A 17,232-nucleotide genomic window follows, 5' to 3' on the forward strand; every position below is an offset into this window, starting at 1 on the left:
GAACTCGAACTGAAGACTTAATGCCATATTACCTATGCAAGATTCTCCCCTCCACTTTGTTTAGATATTATCATGATGAGTGGGATATAGATTTAATTGGGCATAGTAGCACAGCTGGGATCTTCGCGTTACAGCTGGAAATAAGGTGTTTAAAATGTCGCTGTAGTACAGATTTATGGAGAGCCTAAGTTTTTTCCCCTTCACCTACTTGGATCATATGCTGCACTGATCAGGTCAGAAAACAAGTTCCTTCCTAAATAAAGGAATGCTTGTATATTTCCCCAGTTTCCTCACTTAATTTCCTCTTCTTGTTTTTCCCCTCTGAAAAAAACACACTACCATACTTTTTTGTACATTAATGTATAGTGAATGAGAAGTTCCATAAACTTACAATTTGTCCAAACATTTCGGAGACCTCTAGGTGTGAGATTAAAGAGGATCACCTCAGAGGCGTAACAAAGGCCCCCGCAGCACCCAGGCTTACCCATACTGGAGGAGGCACTCTCAACCACTACTGGTATTAGGGGCCCCTTCAACATAACTTGCAGGGGGGGCCCCCTCACTTTTTGTTACGCCACTTGATCACCATTATGAGCATTCATCAAAGAATGAAATGGACATGATCCTAGCTTCGGTGGCACGTCTGGGGTGCAGGAAGGAGGATTATTATGTGATATCGTTGCGAGACCATACCATATAACCATGTCACAATCTTTATCGGGTCGAGTTAGGTTTCTTTAATAAAACCATTGCTCAGTCCTTGGTAGCGATGTCACAGAGAAGTCAGGCTTGATCAAAGGAACAAGTGTAAAGCATTTACAAGTACCAAAAGAGTTAAATAAGACAACACAGTAAAAATTTGAAAGCAATTTATAACAATATGTTGCATTTTTACCTTAAAATAGACACAAAAATGACAAAAAATTAGTGAGGAAACCAGAGATGGGAATTTTCAAAAGGTATATAATCACTGTAGTTCACTACTAGGATTGTGGGTTGAATAGGAACTGTGTGCAGTCAGCTGATCCAGGGTCAGGCAGAGAAGTGGTGTTGAGAGCATGGAATCCGCTCTGGAGCAGCATCTAGAGGAGACGATGAAGAATCCCTCCATCGTTGGGATCTTGGGCACTGACTCACAAGGGCTGAATCTGGGTTGTCGAGGGAGCCTTTCGGGTGAGCATGCTGGTGTGATCTCTGTTCTTGCTCAGCAAGCAGCCCAACTCACCTCCGACCCTACTGATGTACCAGTGGTTTGCCTTGAGTCGGATAGTGGAAACATCATGATCCAGAGACATGACAGCATCACAGTGGCAGTTCACAAAGTGGCATCCTGAAGCGACCACCTTCCTCACATCCTCCATTTCTTAGCTGTTTACATTGTTTTTGGTGAACTAAAATGATTTGATCAATGTTCATGTTCACTACTAGGACATGCAATAAATCGTTGCTAGGGTTTCTAGCAGTTTTTAGCTAACTGGCTTGAACAGCTACTTCTCTTGGGAGCAGACCCACTTCATCTACGAGTTTGTGTCTCACAGACTTGGAAACACCCCAGGAAGGTAAGGTTTTGTTTGCCCAGCAGGCCCTTGGCCATCCAATGGCGGGCAGGTGTTTCTGGCCAGCTGGACTCTTGAAGAGCGCAGGGTTCCTTAGCTTTTGGTGATCCGGATGCTTAACAGGATGGTAGCCAACTATTACTGTAGTGTAGTTCCTAAATTCCCAATAGGCTCTGCGCATTGGAATAATATAAACAGTAGTGTAGACGTAGGACTGAGGTCGACTAGGTCTCTACTGACTATATTAGACTTAATTAGTTTCGCCAGCTAGCTCAGAGGTCACTAGAAACTTTCTCGAATGTTCAGTGTTGGACCCGGCCTCGTGGCGTGGGTCGCCCCTGCTCCTCTGCACCCTGAGTTCCCTGCGCAGCACCCCGTTAGCGTAGCCTGCACCCCGAGCCTGGTCGTCCTGCTCTCTCTACGCCCAGACCCCGTAACCGACGACCAGCCCCGTTTATCCCGTCCCACTCCCGGCTCCGAGCGCCTACAACCTGCATGCCCCACAAGGCCCGGCAGCCATTTTCCCTTCCCGAGATCCCTGTCTCCCTGGGCCTAGCGTGACCCCGGCCCCAGCGAAACCCAGACTCCAAAGGCGCGCCAGTCCCGGCTGTGGGGTAAAAGGCTCCCGAGTTAGATAAGCCAGGGAGTTTCGATGGCACCTCCGGCCTCCCCTGAGAGACCGGTATCTGTCACACCTTTGGCCTCCCCCTGGGGGCCAGTTTAGATTGCCCCTCTGGCCTCCCCGAGGGCTGGCTCCAGACCTGCTGGGCGTCTGGAAAATCCCAGCCGCATCTTCCAAAGAGATCAAAGAGCCAACCGCCGGACCTCGCCAACGACCAGCCCCCAAGGCATGAGACCTCCGCCTGAGAGGGTCCGGACATCAAAAGGGCCCATGGACTATATCAAGGGCCCCCCCCCCCCACAACTAGCGGGCAGTTGTATCTTGGACCTGAAGCCTGCTGATCTGACCGCGGCTGACCCTGAGAAGAACTCACCCTCGCATCGCTGAGCCCTGCTGACGCTGTCGCGGCTCCTTCTTCGTAACACGGAACTGAACCACCTGAGCCCTGCTGACGCTGTCGCGGCTCGAGCTGAACTCGTAACTATCGGAGCCCTGCTGACGCTGTCGCGACTCGCCATCTCTAAGACCTCGAGGCCCTGCTGTCGCGGCTCGAGCTGAACTCGTAACCATCGGAGCCCTGCTGATACTGTCGTGGCTCGCCATCTCTATGACCTTGGGGATATGCTGACGCTGTCGCGGCTCGAGCTGAACTCGTAACCATTGGAGCCCTGCTGACGCTGTCGCGGCTCCTCAAGAACTTCTCCGGATCGAGCCCTGCTGACCTCATCGCGGCTCGAGGAGTACTCTGGTCCGGCTGGACCATCGAGATCACCATCACGACCGAGCCGACTCGACGTGAGTGAAGCAGCCAGTACGACCATCATCCCGTATCCCCTGGCTCGAGGATTGAGAGCTGTGCGCAGGGTACGCCTCGTACTGGCCCAAAGGCTAAAGACTGTCCCGCTTCCCTCTTCCCGAATCCTCAAAGACTTTGTGATCCTCGATCATTTGTACATAAGAGTGCTACCTTCTTTTTTTACTGCTTATAAAGAACTTTTTACTGAAATCCAACGGTGTGGTGTCCGTTCGTAAGTGTGGTGTGAGCTCAGTGTGTACGATCCTAGACTCGAAGTCCTCCCCGGTGGGGACCTCACGATAAGACTCGGCAATATCTGTGGGAGAGGTGGGTCCTGGGGTGGTCAGGTGAGCACAATCTGGCCCTCTGAGATCGCCCCTTCTAACATTCAGGAAAGAGTTAACTCTCCTGATTTAGACAAGAAGGGATTAGCTTCTGACCGCCATATAACATGACAACTTTGCTCCCTCAGAATAAGAGTGTATCTCTAGAGTCGTGTGAAAACAATAGACAGCTATTTCACTCAGTCAATTGTGCATACTTAGTTTTACCAGAGTGCAGAGAATAGAGAGATGGGCGTTTTCAATAAAAGGTGTTATTTATTGAGCAGTCTTCTTTCTCATGCAAGAGAAATGAATTGCCACAATTGCAATACTTATAGTAAAGTAAAGTGCGTACAGTAAAAGGAGTATTATAAAACAATACTGTAAAAGCATTGATATAGTTTCTTAGCCATATGATACTTTAAAATAGATAAAATATATACATACATAAAAACATTGACTAACATACTCAACTGGTGCTTCTAAATACGCCTACCCCGGTGTACCTGACCTAAGCCTAATATGTGGGAAGGAGTGAGTAAGTAGCAGTTTAAGTTAAGTTTGTTTTGCCAAGGAATCTGAATCAAGAATTCTCATAAGGGTTTAGTCAGCTCCGTACCTTGGTAATAGAATGCAGGAGGTCTGGTATCTCTCTCTCAGGACTCGATATCCCAGCAACCCGCAAGGGTATCTGGAAACACCGGAGCTGGATTTTCTCGGCAGGAGAAAAGACAGCGTCTTTCTCAGTGCGTCAAAAGGGAGGGGCGGCGTCCGTGGGCTCTCACATCAGCTGGGCTCTCGGGCAAGTAGATAGCCGCTCTGCTCCAAACCACTCTGTGTTTGCTTAAGGCAACGTTGGTATATTTATACCTGAAAGGTGCCGGGTTTGACGTAAGGTTGGATATAAGACGTCAATAAAAGATGTCACTAAGAACTGGCCATTCTTTCAGTGTTCGCAGGCGTTCTAGGACAAATCAAAACAGAAGCATGGGAAATTCACAGGTTGCTGGAGGTTTGGTTTGTTTAAAGAACGCGTTGTACTTTCTAGGAGTCTAGGGAAGTAGCCTTGCCTGATTTGGACTGCATGGGCTATGACTAAATATGTATATGGTTCTTATGCCTTTATAAGGATATTATTTATTATAACCACATAAGGGCATAAATCGGGAATATCGAATTAGGGTCCTAGATAGAAACACAACATTACTTAGAGTCCCTTCTTCCATCTTGGCACAAGAGGATCTGTCTTCTACAAGGGGACCCAGCAGACGGTCCTCTTTGTGGGTTCTTTGGGTGCAGCAGGTGCACTCCAGTCTTGGGGCAGCCTCTCATTGATGGGTCCAGGGGACAGCAGGACTGTCCTCCTCCTGTGTTCTAACCAGTCTAGTAGTGATCGGAGAACTGTGTCTTTGAGTGACACTTTTAGAACATCTTCGCTTTTGCGGTAATGGAGGAATCACTAGCCAATGGGGCAATAGTTCTGAGGAAGCAACCATTCCCACTTTATATCACTTCTGGGAAGATTGGCCAAAAAACAATCCCAGGGTACCCTTCTCTACCTACAGCAAGGATGGCGCAATGTGCCGTCCGCCGGGGGGAGCCCTGGCATACCCAACATAATGAGCCAATCCCCGTATAAAACTGGTTCCGCAATCGGTTTTCCCCCTCTGGAGGAGATACCAGTCTGTCTGCCTCTATAAAGGAGAGGGCCTCTCAAGGTGTGATCACAATTTGTTTCACTGATGCGGTAGCCTCTTTAAAGCTGGGCAAATTGTGGCCACCACCCGGTAGTCATCCTGCTAGGAGAGGTCACACCACCTTTCACTAACAATAGTTTCCTGTTACTGGGAACACTTCACACTTTCTTGCAGGGCCCTCGGATGACAACAGCTACAGAGAGACAGGATGAGCTACCGGAAGTTTGGACAACAAAGTGGGGACCTTGTAAAGTCACTTTTCTATAAAAAAAATATTACCTTAAATCTGATCCCAACAATGAATTGGGTTTAACCTTGGAGTAATATCTTCGGTGGCCGAAAATAGAAATTACCACTTAGCGTGGCGCCTATTGAAACTTCATGTTAGCCAATGGGACTGGCAGCCATGCAACGGTGAAAATGGCAAAGTCGATATTTCATTTCCAGGCGGTGGCGGCTGGTGGAGTTTCAAAGTGGTGTAGCCAAAATTGTTGTACCCGAGTTACTTGCACACACTGCGCCCCCTCGAAGTTAGCACCTGTGCACTGGCACCGGTTGCAGTCGCGCTGCCCAAGAGCAGGCCCTGTTTGCCTCACAGGTTCATTTCGGGACCATCTGATATTCTTCTGGCGTAAGTCGACATCTCTCTAGAGTCAAGCATTAACAGGGCAGGCTGTTCAAGGCAGGAGCGGGCAGTAGCAAAACAGTGGGCACAGCTGGGGAAACAACACAGTGACACCATTTGCTTCTGTCCGCACATTAGCTGGAAGGCCTGGACGCGCTTTAGGCTCATTGGTGTTTGGTGGCCCGCCTCCTTCCTCGCTCATTGCAGCGTCTCCAGGTGCAGTGGATTCTGGTTATGGTAGTCCCTCTCCACTGGACTAGCAGCGCTCACAACACCTCAACAAAGTCCCAAAATTAAGAAAGGCCTCACATGGACATGCATGCCATTTAGGCACAGACAGCGTTACTTTGTAACATTGATTGTGAACCAGCAGTGATCTGCAGGTTTATGCAGACTTTGCAATCAATTATCACAGACTCGGGTTTTCAGGTTCGCTCTACCAAAGTGGACAGTGTTTAACTAATTCATTTTACAGAATGGAATAAAGTCTGCTTAAGAGGTATAACGTAGCAATGAGAGTTTGCAACATGTCTCCAATTGGCATAAACTAGGTTACTAATCACAGAACTCAAATAAATTAAACGTCATATTCTATAAAAATGAATAGAAGATTACGCAGCTAATACAATAATACCGATTTGCATATGTGCTATAGCTTGCATGTAAACAGTTTGATTGGAACACCACGGTCTGTGACTAAAGCACCCACTCGCCCTGCCTTTTTCACCGCGCGGTTCTGAAGGTGAACCCCTCAAGTTGCTGGGTTTGCATCTGGAGCCACGCTGTGGCCCTCAGCTGTTTCAGTGAAGGTTTAAACAAAGTGGGCTTGTGAATTGGCCAAGCAATATTTTTATTAGTGGATAGTAGGTATTTAAGCTACTAGTTTACGGGGTAGTTTGTTAATGTCCTTTAGTAAAGGTTCGAACCTAGCTTTCCTTTGATGTACAACAAAGCAACATTTTAAGCTGTTTTGTCTAGCACACAATTAAACCAAACAAGTAAACGGAAGGAATACAAGTAGCGTGGGTTTAAGGTCATTTTACTTAAGGTGTCCAGTTATCCATCTGTCTGTGTTAAATTTGTAAGGGTGTTTTAATTTATAATTGAGAAAAATTGAACCAGGAAATATGTAACAGGCAACGAATACACGAGGGCCCCGTCCTCAGACAATGGAGCCCTCCACGACAGGCCTCAGAGTTTGAGAAATGTAATATCTGGAGAGCGCCCGGGATTGGAGTCACACGATTGAAGCCCCCAGTGCCAGGCAGCATCACACCCCACCATGACAGCTCCCATGAGTGGCTCAGACCCTGACAGCTTACACGTCCGACCTCAAAGGCCAGATGGGCTCTCAGCCTCTAAAAGCACCCACCAGAACTGGCTTTGGGGCATGAGAGCACACACTAACATAGGAAACATTCAATTACTGGAAGCCATGTAATCTCTTCGGTGGAAGGCAGCAGACACAGGGACATGAATCCAGTCGTGCCCGGTGATCCCTTCCCTTCCTCTAGCTGCTTGCAAGACGGTAGTGGAATAGCTTATCTAGCAGAGACTTTTTATATGTAATTATGTTATGATTTGACATTCAATGTATCTGGTAGAAATCTGTCTGGATAGTTTGTTTATTGACTTGTTGATGTATATATGCGCACTACTGTCCTTTCTCACAATCTCCCCCCATGCACCTATCACTTTACCCTGTGTGCACCTGTTTTTCGAAATATTCAAGTCTGAATTGTCTCGTACTTTATACCTTGATTCATTTCAATGTAGTGATGAAATAAAATCACACCCTACTAAGAAACGGCCAGTCCTTAAATTGCTCAGGTTAGTCAACAAAGCGTTAAACTTGTCCCACCCTCTTTCACGGATGCAAATTTCATAACTGTCATCCCACCCTCACTCTTCCTTCGCTCAGCTTTCCATAACCTAGTGGCCACAGCACGATTTGGAGGGGAGTGGAGAAGGGAGAGGCGAGGAGCCTGGAGTGGCCACCAGAGGAATGTGTCCTAAAGGCTGGGCCCTCGGGCTGCCAATGACAGGAGTCAGAGGGTGGAAACTGTGGGCTGGGCCGAGAGCTGGGAAGACTGAGGGAGGAACTGAGAGGCATTGGGAGAAACACGGACTGCTCGCAGCCCTAACTCACAGCACAGAGCCCTAGCGGGAAGCAGACACACGCCACTGAGTGTATAGGAGGACACTAGGGTGCCACCCCCAGACCGTGCGTAGAAACAGACTGCCTGCAGCTTTCGCACACTCTAAAGAGACCTCGCGGTAGCAAACACCCCTCAGTGAGTGTACAGGGGGAGACTGTGCCTAGGTCCCTCACTGACTGCTACATGTGAGCCCGGCACTCACTGAGCATGCATGGAAGTTGGGGTTTAATTCCAACCTTGACCAACTCTCTTGCCCCTGTAATGCCCAACGTAAACAATGATGTAGTTTTTATTCTTTTGTAGTTTTTATTTAAAATACACTAAACAGTTTTTGATACCATTTTTTAAGACTGTACCGATGATCAATTACAAGGTAGCATATGGATACATTCTTACTCTGGAAGACGAGGAGCTAACCTTCCGAGTAGGATCTTTCCTGAAAGTGGCAGTACGAGCCGCAATTCCATGTGCACCTACTGATTTATTTATATTCTTTGCATAATTCACTTGTATATATTGTAGATATATCCTGTGGAGTTTCTTTTTTACTGTATTTGTATATATGATTAATTGTATGTATTTGATGAAGGTGATTAATGAGTCCCGCCGTGTTTAATTGTTTTCCCCACCCCCTTTTTGTTTTGTTTTAACTGATTCAAAAATTGTGATATTTGAGATTCTGGACTTGCGCTTTTATGGATATTTATTGTATCCGAATAAAGATTTAGAATTGATTTGAATTGGAAGCGCAGTCTGCCTGCACTCTCTTTAAAGATCCCTGCAGATAGGACACCAAACACCGGCACTGATTGCACAGCGGGACATGGTGTTAACAGGGCCCTCACTGTCTGTGCAAAGAAACAGACAGTCTGCGCATAGAAACAGGTTGTCCACAGCCCTAACCTACTCAGTCCTCGTCGAACCCTCCACCGACCCAAACGGAGTGCATAGCAGGGCCCTCACAGTCTGTGCACAAAATCACAGCCCTCACTGACAGTAAAAAAAACCATCACTGAGCGAACAGCGTAGTGCATTCGCCCAGCGGTGGTTGCACAGATCAGTAAATGTGAGGAGTAAAATAGTATCAACTTTTGGCAGGGCCGAAGGCTGGGACACTGTGTAAGGCGAGATAAACAGGGCACATTATTAGCATGTAGGCTTGGTCCTTTGGCCCCCCACTGTCCCCACAAAGACACACGCAGTGGGATCAGCTGGTAAATTCAACAGCATGCCACAAACACCACCCCTGCTACAACACAGAAGAAAGCACAACAGAGCACGTCCACCTCCGCACCCATCACAAACTGTGAATCTGCGTGGGACACCCCATTGTTTTAACAAGGTGGGGGGATTCACTGGCGTCACAGACATTACAGTTACAAAAACTAGGCAGGGCAGCCACATCTCACTTACTTCTAATAATCGCGGGCACACGTCATACACTCGGTTAACCATCCTTAAATTACAAGAGTAGGGCGAGCATTTAGAATTAACATAACTTGCTGCTTTGTGCATAAACAACCACCTCGGGTTAGGCGTAAAATGCACGCACTGCAAAGGGTAGAAGGAAACACCTTCCAGTCCAATCGTAGGCTGAAAGCAGAGCACGTGGATTAAAACTGTGGGCCGTCATTTCACCACACGTTCGTCACACAGTTCCCCGCACCCCCTCCACATTTTTACTTCATGCCTCGCATGTGTAGACCTTCAACGTAGTCAAGGAAATCAGGGTAAAGTGCTAACTTATTCAATCTGCTTACCAAACGTTCTCCGCACTTTTGCAGGCTCTAAACGAGGCTGAGTCAAGTGTGACGAGGGAGGAGTGTAATGAGAGGCACCAATTACACGCATTCAGTGAACAGAGGAATGCAGATTGTACACAGTCAATCACAGACCCTGGCATTGAAGGATCGGTCAACTGAGCCACCAAATCTGGCTACTGACCGCCTTTCTTGCCCTGCTTGCACCGGGTTATGTGGCCGCAGCTCTGCGGGTCTCAGAGGGAAGAGGAAAGCTCAGGAAAAAAAATACGAATACATAGTAATAACTAATGTAGTGCTCGCGGTCCCGAAAATGAACGCGGACCGCGCATGTAACTTACAAAATATATATATATATATATATATATATATATATATATATATATATATATATATTGCTCACCGAGTAATTGAAGGAGGCCCTGTCCCTCCGCAAGTAAACAATCCAATCCCGGTGGGCGGGGCTAAAAGTGGACAGGGTGGCAACCCTTAGTGTAATGATTGCCTCCGGTGCAATCATTACACTGTGTTTTGCATAATCGATGACGCAAAACGACACGCACCAATCAAAATTGCAGGCGGAGCAGCGACACGACTTCTGGAACCGTATCCATTCCAAGAAGCCCTCGCATGACGAGAGCAGCGCATGCATGCTAACGCCAGGCGAGACCTAAAAAGGGAGAGTGGCCGGTCCTGCTCGAGGGCAGGGGGTGAGTGGCTTGCCCACTGTTGTGGGTCCTGACAGTTTGGTCGGCCCCAGTCAGGACCCACAACAGCGGGCAAGCCACTCACCCCCTGCCATCAAGCAGGACTGCAGATCCCCAACCAGGCACTTCTGCTTTCTCGCAGTGCGAGAAGCAGAAACATAAAATGGTAGTTTTTACCATTTATGTTTCTGCCTTCTCGCACTGCGAGAAAGCAGTGGGGCAACGCCCCCACACCAATATGGGGGAGCCGCCACTGTTTCCAGGGATGGTTAAACCCTGAAGGAACATGCCCTTCCATTTTTTGTTAACCACAAACACCCTGGCAAGTGGGCTACTGAGCCCTTCCACAGGGGTGGTTTGATATTAGAAAGGAAGGTTTTGACGTGGCAAAAAAGTTTCTTTTGCCATGTCGAGTTGGCAGTTTTAATGCAGCCTGACTAGCCTACAGTTGCAGGCTCAGAGTCACATTTTCACCTTTGTCACTGTAGTGCTGACACAAATAAGTGCTGCAGTCTGCTAGTTACTTTTATCTTACTAGCCCTGGGTACCTCTTGTATCATATACTAGCCTCTTACAGGTAAGTTAAATAAGCCAATCAGGTATCAGCCAATCGTATACATATTTTGGAGAGCAGAGCACATGGCTAGCATAGCAAAGTGCACTACATGGGGTGAATCATACGAAATGAGGTTCTTTCCTACAGGGCGAATTAGCAGTGAATCTTTAATGACAGTCTCAAGAGAAGAGCAGAGAAAATAGGCAACCCTGCCCATTTTCTGAATCAGAAGAGACATTCCTCTGTCATCATGCATAACCCATCTTATACAAGTATATGGACTGGACTGCCATGATCAATTTCAGGAAACCCCAGAAGGAATCTTAAAGTTGCCCATTTCTCCACCAAGTGCATATGTATACTATCTAATGCGGTCTCAACGTTGATTAACTTTGTATACCCAGGTAGTGTTCTTACTCCTATGTACCTTTCTAAAATGGAATAAACAGCAGCATTGATCCCCAATGTATAGCAGTTAGCTTTTAAAGCCAGACTGCTCACAAAAGAGAATTTATAAATTCAGACCCCCCAAGACAAATTGCTCAAGAAAACTAGTAACAAAGATATTCCCCCATGGAGTCTATGAAGGCTGTTCGGCAGTAACTATCTTGGGCCTCTTTGAGTCCCTTTTAATACAAAGGAAGTATGATGCTGCCTACCCATGTTTTTGGGATAAATCCAGTAGTATATCGGTCATGAAACAGAGTGGGAAGAAGAATAAGCTACTTCCTTGACCTTAGGTAACACTCCTTCTGGTGGATACTCTAGATGCAAAGACCTCACCTTTAGAATATCCTGAGCCACCAAAATGGATCAAAAAAATTCATACAGCAATTCACCCGAGCCGGCACGTGGCACCGAGTGACTCAGTTTCACCCCAGAAGTGATGGATTGGAAGATCCACAACTGTGCGCAGAGGTCAGTTTCTTGTATTTTTTCTGACCTTGCTCTATGAGGAGAAGTGTAGAACACTTTGAGACAGAGTTCTGAATTCCAAACTTGTGACCCTACTAGGTGCCAAAGCGACTACTCCATTGAACGCAGAGTTGAGAGCTGAGTAAGGAATCTGAGGTTACCTAAAGTATCCACAGAAAGAGCGTTGCCAAGGCTAACATTCTTATGATGAATACGTCTACCCACAGATTACTCATCTTTAGACAAGATGACATCAGTGGCACTTGAAATAGGAGTAGGAGAGGTGCTGTAGCACCCACAGATATCCTTGAAGCATTTCACTGAAAATTAAGAGGCCTGTGCGCATCTGCCTTATGATGTAATATTTTTTCAAAGATAGTCTGTCAAACGTCAGAGGGCTTATTTAACTAGCTGCTGACTTGTTTGTAATAAAAGCAGATTTGTCCACCTGTACTATAAATTACTGACCTTCTGCATTCTTCTGCCTTTATATTCTCTTGCACCCCTACAAGAGTGCCATTAAGATCAAGTTCAAAATCATCGTCACTTTTGAATTACACTTTCTTAAAATAATTATATTTGTAAGAATTTAAAACTATTCCAGCAGCACAAGCGCAATGGTGTGTCATTATGGTGACCCACTGTATCTGTGGAGGTAAGACCCTGTAAAAGCAGTTGTGGTACTGAATTTCCCAGCCCATTCACAGTTCTACACCCCTAAACGTGGGATACCCAGTTCTGAGCTGCAAGTCTCAAACTGTTGTGGGATTCTCCCATACAAATTCTGCCTGGTGTTACCTGACAAAATATGTAGTGGGAATAAGTGCAGTAGTTGCACACAAATTGAAATCCTGATCCAAGCGCAAATTTAATGACAATACCTACACGCCACATTTTTGTGATGTATTGTTAACAAGTTCTCCAAAATGCACTTTTGTACAGGTACTACTCTCCCCCTTTCACTAAACAGGAATTCCTCATTCAGAACATGTGATCATAAATTAATATTTGGATTGTTTAAAGCCCTATGTCTTTAGTTGGTTGATGTAGCCGACCAGCATCCCAGCTCTCAAAACCATTCCAGCAACAATGAATACCACAGCAGTACCTTTCCCAAAAGGTGGGCGGTTTGAAAAATGCACTTAGACCAAAAAGCGCTGCAGAACCGAGCTGATAAAGTGACCTTTCCTTTGAACCAGACTATCAAGCCAGTAGATTAATGTAATCCATTGACATCCATGTCACAGCCTGTCCAATTTCTAGAACAATCACCACCTCAAGCCAAAGTTGTCTGACTGCTTCGCTCTGGTATAATGAGCCCACAGACCTTTAGGGTGCTGATTCTTCGCCAGTGCGTAACTGATTTTGTTACAGAAGACTGTACACCTTCAATGGGTCATCTGTTGCACTGCCTTGACTTTCTTCCCCTCCAAAAATACCAAAAAGGACTGATCATCCATGCGATGGAACTTTGAGCCATCTTTCTAAAAGCACAGTACCCTCTTATGGTCAACACAATGAAGTCTCATTTAGTCTTTCGAGGCATGAGGGAGGACAAAAATGCTGGCAGAATAATCAACTGGTCAACATGGAATTAAGTCACAACCTATGGTACCAATGTCGCCCTGGTCTTCAGTATCAATTTGTCCGTAAAGGTGGTGTAAGGCAATTGCTCCGAAAGCATTTGCAGTTTACTCATGTGGGATACAGATGTAGTTGCAAAGAGTACTAGCTGTGCATAGTGTCCATGAAACTGGACAGAATTATCTAGACCATGTTCCACTACAGCACAATTAACTGTTTGGGGCGGGGATGATGGGGGACAGGAACACATGCGTCAAACATTTTAGAAAACGCATCAAAACCACTGACTTAAGGACGGTTGAATAGGTAAACACAGAAACGCCAAAATGGCGAAAACGTAACCTTTCACAGTTTCCACCATAAGGGCTTACTGGGCTAACAAGGTAAAAAACACAAAATTTAATGACGTTTGGCTTGCAAGGGGTTGGTGTTTTGATCACCACACCCAGCAACAAATGTGTCCAGGTCCCAGCAGAGATGCCTTCTGGATACAAGTACGACATCAACCACCTGTTGCTGCTGTTCAATTTCTAAGCATGGAGGTGTAAGTTGTGTAGATTAAGATTCAGGACTGTGCATCTCCTGGTTAGGATACTGCTCTACCAGCGGGCAGCTCCACCTTGCGAGCCTCCACCCCCAGCGCCCAAAGCTGTCCGTTGTTCAAGGCCCCTGTGCCTTGCTCAAATTCTCGTTGTTCAGCCTGTCCCTCTTGCTGTTGTCTCTGCTTGTGCTGTTCTTCTCAGATTTCGGCTCTATTTTTCCTCTTGCCTTTTGCTTTTCCTCATTGATTGCCTTTCTTCTTTATTTTTTATACTTTTCCTTTTATTTGCCTTTTCCTCTTTTGCGCTTCCTTTTCCCTGCCGCCCAGTGTTCCCACCTGACCTGCACTCCCTCCCCGAACCCTACTTAATGGCGGCCGCTGACCGAACTCCCCTGACGTCACTTTCCTTACAGAAACCTGGACGAACGCTGCCTCAGGACCAGACATCCCGACCGCCATCCCGGAAGGCGATAAGATCTCCCAGAATGACTGCCCCAACCGCCCTGGAGGAGGCATCGCTATCGTCCACAAGTCCAACCTCCTGGGCAACTACACCGACAGGCCCATAGACCAGATGGAACACCTCCACTTCAAGGTACAGACCAACCCGACCATCACTCTCCGGAGACACAGTCATCTACAGACCCCTCCCCCCTCCCCCCCCCCCCCCCAAGACCCCGAACACCTTTCTCCAACTCCATCACCGACACCACCCCGCAAGCCATCACCTCCTCTGACTACACCTTGCTGGGAGACCTCAACTTCCACCTTGACAACCTCTAAGACCCCAACTCCACCTCCTTCCTGGAAAAACCTCAACATCGGAATCAAATAGATCGTACCTGAACCCACGCACCCAGCAGGACACATCCTCGACCCAATCTTCACAGCAGGAAACTCCATCACCTTCAGCCACACCTTCGAAATTCCTTGGATGGACCACCACTGCGTCCATTTCACCTTCAAATCAAACAACGCCCACAAATGCCCTTACCAGCTCCCACGCAGAAACTGGAACATGTCCACTGACGACCAGCTCAGAGTCTATCTCAGCAGCTCTGCCACCACCAACAACAACCCAACCATCACAGCCCAGACCCTACACAACTGGATCACCGACTGCGCCAACACCATCGCCCCCCTCAAGCTAACTTCCAAATCACACGCCAAGAGGTCCATCTGGTTCTCCATCAAACTCTGAGAATCTAAACTAACATGCCGACGCCTCGAAAAATTATGGAGAAACTCCAAAACCACAGCTGACCTCCACAACTTCAAAGCAGTCACCACCACCCACCACAAGAGGAAACAGCCTTTACAACGTGGCATTCACATCGCGTTACCTTTACAACGCTGCTGTTACAACGCGATGCCTTTACATCACAAGTCATTATATCGACTTGCTCTAGATGGCGCTCCAACCTAGGGAATAGTATAATTTACTATTCCAACACCTTCCCTACTGTTGCGCAGGTTGGAGTTGGAATAGTAAATTATACTATTCCTAAGGTTAGAGCGCCATCTAGAGCAAGTCGATCTAATGACTTGCTTTGTAAAGGTATCGTGTTCTAACAACGTGGTCGTTGTAATGACCGCGTTGTAATGGATCGCAATGTAATTAGCATGCGTTGCGACATGCTACATTCACCACAAGCTCATCAGACATGCAAGTAAGACAGCGCTCCAGGACAGCATCGCCGCCCAACTCAACAGCGAGTCAACAGATATCCCACTGTCCCAAGACCTCTGCAACAGACTCAGCACCTTCTTTCCCCACAAAATCAAGAACATCTATGACAACTTCGATGACAAACCACACACAGAGCCAACACCCACTGTACCCCACACCACACAGCCAACACTCGAAAGCCGGACCAACATCAAAGACACCCTGAAGACTATAAAGTCAACCCATTCCGGGGCCCCACGGATCTCTGTCCCTACCACAGAGCCGCAGACATCGCCCCCAAGCTGCAAAAAATCATCAACCACTCCTCCGAAACCACCTCCTTCCCAGACGACTAGAAACAAGCCAAGATCAACCCTCTACTGAAAAAACCCTCGGCGGACCCCACCAATCTCAAAAATTTCAGACCGATCGCCTAACTCCCATATCCGGCGAAAGTCATTGAAAAAGCTGTTAACAGTCAGCTCGCCTCCTTCATAGAAGAAAACAACATCCTCGACTCCAATCAGGCTTCAGGAAGAACAACAGCACTAAAACTGCCCTACTCGCCGCAATGGACGACATCTGCTCCCTCTTCGACTGAGGAGAGACAGTAGCCCTCGTCCTCCTGGCCCTCTCCGCAGCCTTCTACACAGTCTCCCACCGTACCCTAACCAGCAGACTCCACGATGCAGGAATCTGGAACAATGCCCTTGAGTGGATCCACCCATTCCTCTAAGGCAGAACGCAGCAGTTCAGACTCCCACCAGTCTTCTAGGATCCCACAGCGACCACCTGCGGAGTCCCCCAAGGATCCATAATTTAAACAAAGGAGGGAGGTAGAGCTATTAGTTGGATTTATACTCCACTATCATAAGTAAATAAACAAAAGAAATCCAACATCAAGGGAAGGAAGGAGTGATCAATGGATATTGAAGCACTCAGTGTTTGTTAAAATACCCCTCACACACCAAAAGGCCCCTTGGTGTCATGCTTCATCATTGGGGTCTTCGCACCCCTCTATCGGGATGCGGCGTGCTGCGACCTACGGATACGCGGGAGCACTATAGAGTTGGCTATGTGTGGTGTACAGTGTGTGGGGTATGTGACTAAAGTGAGTAGGGAAAAAGTGGTGAAGGAAATTAAAAAGTACCTGGCACTAGAGTAAAAAATGTTTATTCCGAACTCTGGCTGATACTAGTAAAAATAAGTGCAGGGCGAGATCAATCTGTTATTTTAATGAACAGGATCTCTGGTGTGCTGTGTTTGTCGACATGTTTCGGAGACAAGCTCCTTCTTCAGGACAGGGGCACAAACTCCCTTCCCTACTCACGTCTTTTTCTACAAAAAAAGTGTAATATTTACAAAAAAGTGAAATTTTGTAGGAATAGGCTAAGTGTGCCTACAGCGGTCTGCTACAAGTACAATGACTTGTGAAGCCTGGTTGGTGGGCTTCATGAACAGCGCGTTGGGGTGTAGCTTCAATGGCTATAAGGTCCGGACACTTTGATCTCCGCCTTACCCCTCTCGCTGCTCCGCTGGTCACCAGCGGAGCAGCGAGAGGGGTAAGGCGGAGATCAAAGTGTCCGGACCTTATAGCCATTGAAGCTACACCCCAACGCGCTGTTCATGAAGCCCACCAACCAGGCTTCACAAGTCATTGTACTTGTAGCAGACCGCTGTAGGCACACTTAGCCTATTCCTACAAAATTTCACTTTTTTGTA

General features: G+C 47.1%; 1 protein-coding gene and 1 pseudogene across 6 annotated transcripts in view; one reads left to right on the forward strand and one right to left on the reverse strand.

Annotated features, from left to right (window-relative positions):
- SEPTIN2 (septin 2) overlaps positions 1–17,232 on the reverse strand; it is an 806,446-nt gene that overhangs the window by 191,016 nt on the left and 598,198 nt on the right. The gene's annotated exons all lie outside the window — the stretch shown is intronic.
- Positions 1,023–1,410, forward strand: LOC144792265 (ragulator complex protein LAMTOR5 pseudogene; annotated as a pseudogene).

Source organism: Lissotriton helveticus, chromosome 11 (assembly GCF_964261635.1).
Source record: "Lissotriton helveticus chromosome 11, aLisHel1.1, whole genome shotgun sequence".
Lineage (NCBI taxonomy): Eukaryota > Metazoa > Chordata > Amphibia > Caudata > Salamandridae > Lissotriton > Lissotriton helveticus.